We start from the raw sequence: 6,714 nt of genomic DNA on the forward strand, positions 1-6,714 counted from the left end.
TCAATGGTACAGGATATTTCCTGAGGCTTTCCTTATTTGTACAGGACATTTCGGAGAAGGGGAAGTTGTTGCATTTTACACAAGGCTTAAATCCCTCTCTGGCTACTGATGTGAGAGCTCATAATCCTCAAACCATTGAGCGAGCAGCCCAACTTGCTGAGGTGTTTGAGCCAAAATATGTTGGCAAGTATAAGCATTTGTCAGGTAGCTCCTACGGTACTGTTTATGAGGCTGACAGGAAGATAAATTTTGCTGATTAGATCAATAAGAAATCAGCAGCTGCCCCCTTTCCATGATATCCAATGGTTATTGGGAGTAAAATGCCATATGCAAAGCCATAAAGGCCCATGGATGCAAAGTCAGGTGTCAAACCCAGTTCTGGTTTTGACAAATCAGAAGTTAAACAACATTGTGCAAAATGAAGAATGTCAGCTCAACCAAACTCAGCTCATGTTTCCAAAATGAAGAATGTCAGCTCATGATGCATATGAATCTCCTGACACAGAAGCCACAAAGGGGACTGCATTTCCCTTTGATCTGAGTGGGGCTATTGAGCAAACCACTTGTGTGATGCATGAGATTGATATTCAACCTACATGTGGCAGGAAAGGCCGTAAGCCAACACTCTCTGTGTTGGAGCATCAACCTACAATGCCTTTTCATGTCAGAGGTGATGCTAATGGTAATGTCCCTGTGGATGATGAGCAGATTTATTGGGATGCCCAGTCTACACTGTATACCATCTCACTTCATGCCTTGATGGGTGCCAAAAGTGCTGAAACAATCAGGTTGAAATGAATGATTAATGGCAGATCTGTTCATGTATTGGTAGACAGTGGTAGCACTCACAGTTTCATTAATTGCAGAACATTGAAAAGAGTGGGATTGGTTGCTATAGAGATAGACCATGGTCTGAAAGTGGAGATATCAAATGGACAACATATGATCAGCAGACATTGTTGCCAGGATGCTAGGATCAAGTTCTCTGATGATTATGAGTTTACAGGTGATCTTCTGGCATTGGATATGGGGCCAATAGATGTTGTCTTGGGTTGTGATTGGCTGTAATCATTGGGGAAAATCAGTATAGATTTGAATGCCTTATCTCTTGAGTTTTGCCACAAGGGTAGAATTGTTACATTGCAGGGCATTGTGAATCAAAAATTGCAGGTCATTTCAGCAAGGCAGATTATGATGATGAGATAATGATCATTGTAAGAGCAAATCATGCAGATTGTGATGATGATGATAATGAGATAATGATCATTGTCAGGTAAAATCATGCAGAGTGTGCAGAAGATTGATCATTATGGGCCAGTACCTTAAATGGGCTTGAATTTAATGATGATCTAGCAGGTGCTTGATGGGGGTGATGATCACATGCAGTACTAGCTATGGGAGGTCATTTCAGCTGCTGGGTGTATACTGCAGTGTTGCTCAGCCACATGATGATGATGATGATGAGTACTCTCATCAAAATTAGTCATAGCTGTTGTTGTGGTGATATGAGTGTTACTCTTAGCCTAATGATCCTAAAGATCTGATGCTACAACCTATACAACAGTTCACCATCACAAGGCCTCTAATATTTTCCCATGTGGGAAAAGGGGCTCTTTTCCCTTGTTTTTCCTTATAGTGTTCAATATCATGAGCTTTTTCTCAGGAGGCACCACACACCTAGCTAGGTGTTTTTGGGGGCAGGGGATTGCTGGCTTTCACCTCAGAGGCTGACTTGTGGTCCCTCCCTTGTAGAAGCTTATGATGTTGTAGTAATTCACAATGTGGGAATTATAGTGGGACTTTTTCTAAAACTCCATGTGCATCAGATAGTGTATACAATATAGAAATCCTTACTCAAAGCCAATTATTTCCATCATATATATAAACTACTACACATAGAACTAACCTTATGAGAGTTAAGGTGATGCATCGAGCCAGCAGTGATGACAGATGATCGAGAGGAGTACATGATTGTTGCTTGTGGCCTCTAGATTGCATCAATTGCACGATTTGATGTTTCCTTATCATCTGAGCTTGCTTCAAATTGTTGTTAATTGAACTTATCTGATCAACCAGCTACTGCAACTGCCTTAATGTGGCAGCAGCTAGTCCACATTGTGATGCTGATGCTGATTATGGTAGGACAATGATGCATGGAAATTCATGATACATAGATTCTACATGTGTTGCCCAACTGGCAAAGCTCCTTGATGTAAATAATTAGTAGATAAACTATTTGTCACAGCTTGCATAGAGCTCTGGTTTGAATTAATCTGGTTTTGACAGGCTAGTACACATAGCGTACGTTAGATGAGAAAACCTCACACCATCCTAGTCCTTGAAATATTATCACAAATTTTGAACATTGAGAGTGAGAAAACCTGAACACTAACTTACTCCCAGCTAGTGTTGTCCCTTTTCAGAGATAATTAATTCATATTGTGACTAACTAGGTGGTGTGCTCCTATTAATAATAGAGAGCATTGATGTTAATATGGGCTGGTAGAGGATGTTGGCTTGGTACTGCTGGCAGCTGAAGGGCTATAACCGAGCTTGGAGACGGAGTCGGAGATGAGTGTGTGTTCAAGAGTCAAGACCATTACATTAAAGCTGGCAGATTATTAGAGACAAGACTATCCTGAGCAGCTGAGCTTCTGCTGTTGCTACTGAGCCCATTAAAGCTGGCAGACTATCAGAGACAGGAGTCGAGACTATCCTGAGCTTCTGTTGTTGCTGAGCCCATATTTATTATATGTTGAGCCTTTCGCTTCTCCAAGAGTTGGCCGCACAGCACATCCAGGATCTCCCTCATTGATGGACGATCTTTTGGGATGTGGTTCACGCAGAGCAAAGCTATTTTCAGGACTCCATAAACTTCATCTAGACGTTCTGTTGATGAATGATTTTGATATCCATTGGGATGGAGCAATAAAGCTGGATCTATCACTCTCTGCCAATCTTTTGCATTATATGCCGACTGAACCCATCCTCCTAGATTCTCACTCTCATCATCATCAATCATCTTTTGCATTATATACAATTTACTGTTGTATATGGGATTCATCCCTACTAGAATTGATGTTATCCCATTGGCAATGTCATTGATTGTATTTATCTTCCTTTCATCATATGGCAGATTAGTCATGAGAACACCAAATTGCTAAAATTTGTCTAGCTATGACAGAAATTTGGTAAAATACAAGTTTCGGATCATACCTCGCCGATGCCAGATTAATCCCCGGTTATGATGACGATCTTCCCGTGCACATTATCCTTGAGGACCTCATGGAAGAAGTGCAGCAGCACACTGTGGAAGATGAGCGGGAGCCACAGGACAAAGACCCTGGAGAGGCCGCCAATGACAGGAAAGAAAAGGTTGAGGAAGCCCCACATTAAACCCTACTGCACCGCTCAAAGCCGGGAGCTTGTGTCGATTCACAATCTGTGTCTCCCCACCATCGCGCTCATAAACATCAGGCCTCTGCATTTGGGTATTGCACGCAAGTTCTTTGAAGTAGTCGAAGCTGCTTTGGCTGTGATTCGCTATCTGGGCAACATTACAATTCGTTAGTCAATAAGCTCCTCTAGTTCACTTTGCCATTTCCATTGGTGGATGCCATTTCTGTTCACTTTGCCATTTCCATTGGTGGGTGCTACAGTCCAATCCAGTCGCTACAGTCGTCTGCTACCATTTGGTGCCCTCTCCCCTTTGCCGTCTGCAGCCCAACTAGCTTCTGCCCTCATCCCTTTGCCATCTACGGCTTAGTCTGCTGTAGTCATCCCTTCCCTATCTACCGGTCGATCCAACGTAATTTGCATCTATGGCCTGTCGGAGTTGAAGCCTGAGCTATGGAGTCGCTTGCCCTCAGAGATCCTCCCGCACTCTGTCTTCCCCTGTTTGCCCTTCTTCTTCCTCTTCAAGCTGCGCATCCTGTCCCGAGCTGTCTGCGCCCATCTCTCCTCTCGCGCCTTCTGGCTACGTTTTAAATCTTAAATTAAATTAATAATTTTTCTAATCAGTTTTAACTGTACCCATTCCTATTTCACCCATTCTTATGCATAAGTGCAAAACTTGTGTTGGAATTCTATTGGCATAAGTGCATAAGTGACATGTAGTATGTACATTTCTTTGTGCAAGCTATAAGTTGTGTTGTACGACCATCTTTCAACTCACACCATAGTTTCTTGGAATCATTGTGTAGTCCACATGATACCCTTGATCTTAATGAGTTAGAAGATGAAATAGTGTTGGAATCCCAACTTGTTATGCCTAGTCCATTTCAATCTCTAGCTACGTCAACCCCACAAGCATCAAGTAATGTTCCAAGTCCTCAACCCTCTTCCAACATCCCAAACCCTCTACCCTCTTCAAATGTACATGTCAAAAACCCATCACTTGTAAGCTCTCATTGGACAGTCCTCTTCACAAAGAAATACTCCATCCTTGCAAAAAGTCTCTCCAACACCAACCCAAGCGGTGGAAGGGCCAACTGCTTGTACAAAGAAGAATGAGATTTGGTATTCTTTCCAAATTTTCACTCTTCTTGACTATTATTAGGATAAATGGATTTCTTTGAATTGAGGGAATTTGAAGACTAAGCATTGGGTTGAAATTGCTCGAGATGTGAATGCAAGTTGTGGAATGGAATTCATGAAGCCTCAATGCTAAAATAAGTGAAATAACTTAAAGAAGGCATACATGAAAGAGCATGCCAAGAGGCCATATCACGTGCAAAATAATCAAGATGGGAGTTTTATGAAAGAATGGGTGATATGCTATCAACCACCCTAAAGGTCAATGGGCTTCAAGGTGCTTTTGGTGGAAATGATTTTGCTCTCGTCTCAACATTTTATCTCTAGATGATGAGGAGGATTCCAATGTGCCAGTAGCTAAAAGTCAAGACCCAGAACAACCCTTGGAAGCACATGAGGAGGACATAGAAATGGAGGGGCATCCATTATAAAGAGGGCTATGCACAAGTGTGATGAGAACAAGACTAAAGAAAGCAATGTGGGCCCATCTATTGGAAGAGAAATCTGAGGCCAATGCAACAAAAAGTAGAAAAGAATGTCAATGGACAATGTTGGTGCAACACTCAAGTAAGGCATGAGCAACTGGGCACAAGCACTAAAAGAAGTGGAGCTTAGGCACATTCTGTTAGAAGAGAAGAGGCTAGAAACTCAATTGCAAATTGCCCAACTCCTTGCCAATACAAGGTATACAACCCCCCCATGAAATTACATTTGTATTCTATTCTTTTGATCTTAATGCAGGGTGTCATCTCATTTACAAAGTTGTGTCACTTTTGAACTAGTTTGAAAATGCCCAAAAGTACTTAGTACCTAATGTATCTAAAGAAGAAAAGTAACCAAGTATGTGCTAACAGAGATTCGTATTTGAGAGAGACAACTTGTTCTAATTGCATCAAAGTATCTAACTAAGAGCCCAAGCCATTAAAGTATCTAACAAAGTACCAAATTGATTAAGTACCAAAGTAACTAACTATCAAAGTATCTAAGTAACTAAGCATCTAACTAAGTATCTAAGTATCTAAGTATCTAAGTATCTAAGTATCTAAGTAACTAAGCATCTAACTAAGTATCTAAGTATCTAAGTCACTAACTACCAAAGTAACTAAGTAACTAAGTATCTAAGTAACTAGGCATCAATCTAAGTATTTAAATATGCACACTAACTGACCATACTAAGTATTTAACTAAGCATCTAACTACTATCTAATAAAGTACCAAACCAACTAAGTATCAAAGTATCTAAGAAACTAAGAACCAAAGTAACTAATGATCTAAGTAACTAAAGCATCTATCTCTAAGTATCTAAGTATCTAAGTATCTAAGTATGCACATTAAGTGACCACCTAACTAAGTATCTACCTAAGCATCTAAGCACTAAGTATTTAACTAAGCATCTAACTAATATCTACTAATTATTTAAGTATCTAAGTATCTAAGTACTAAGTATCTAAGTATATACATACACTAAGTAACCACCTAACTAATTAAGCATCTAACTACTAACTACTAAGTATCTAAGTATATAAGTATCTAACTAAGCCTAAAGTATTTAACTGAGCATCTAACTATGTACACTAAGGAACTAAGTATGTACACTAAGTACCCAATAAAGTATGTCTCACAAAGTATACATTAAGCACCTAAGTAAATATATCTAACTAACTAACACATTGAGTGTCACATTGGTTGAACTACATTGGCACACACATTGAATGTACACATTGATTCAACCACATTGACATGTAGACTGCTTGACGTTAATGACATAGAAGAACTTCAATTGATGGTTGATTACAAAGTACAATGGAGAAATACAAATGCTATGCACGATGGAGAAACAAAAATGCTATGCATGATGGAGAAATACAAAGCCATAGTCTTAGCGTTTCTAAGAAAGAGGCATACAAAAAACTCAAGCTAGTTGCATACACAAGGCCCACTAATTAAAGACTGCTAATCTTAGAGCTTGGCCCTCAATGCATTTTGACCTTGCGGGATGAGTTGGTACATTATCATTTTGGGATGAGGGTCAATATCATCCTCTCTTAGTTCAACCTCTAATGTATCCATGAGGAAGTTATGCATGACACAACATGCCACTAATATGTACATAGGAATGTGTTACAACTCAACATTCATGTCATGCAAAATGCACTATCTATTTTTCAACATACCAAAATC

At 40.0% G+C, this 6,714-nt stretch overlaps 1 pseudogene; it reads left to right on the forward strand.

Moving 5' to 3' along the window:
• The first annotated feature begins 480 nt into the window (after positions 1-480).
• Positions 481-1,206, forward strand: LOC148022111 (uncharacterized; annotated as a pseudogene).
• Positions 1,207-6,714: the final 5,508 nt, after the last annotated feature.

Source organism: Lygodium microphyllum, chromosome 17 (assembly GCF_053477565.2).
Source record: "Lygodium microphyllum isolate KBCC chromosome 17, Lygodium_microphyllum_v1.1.10, whole genome shotgun sequence".
NCBI classification, from domain to species: Eukaryota; Viridiplantae; Streptophyta; class Polypodiopsida; order Schizaeales; family Lygodiaceae; genus Lygodium; species Lygodium microphyllum.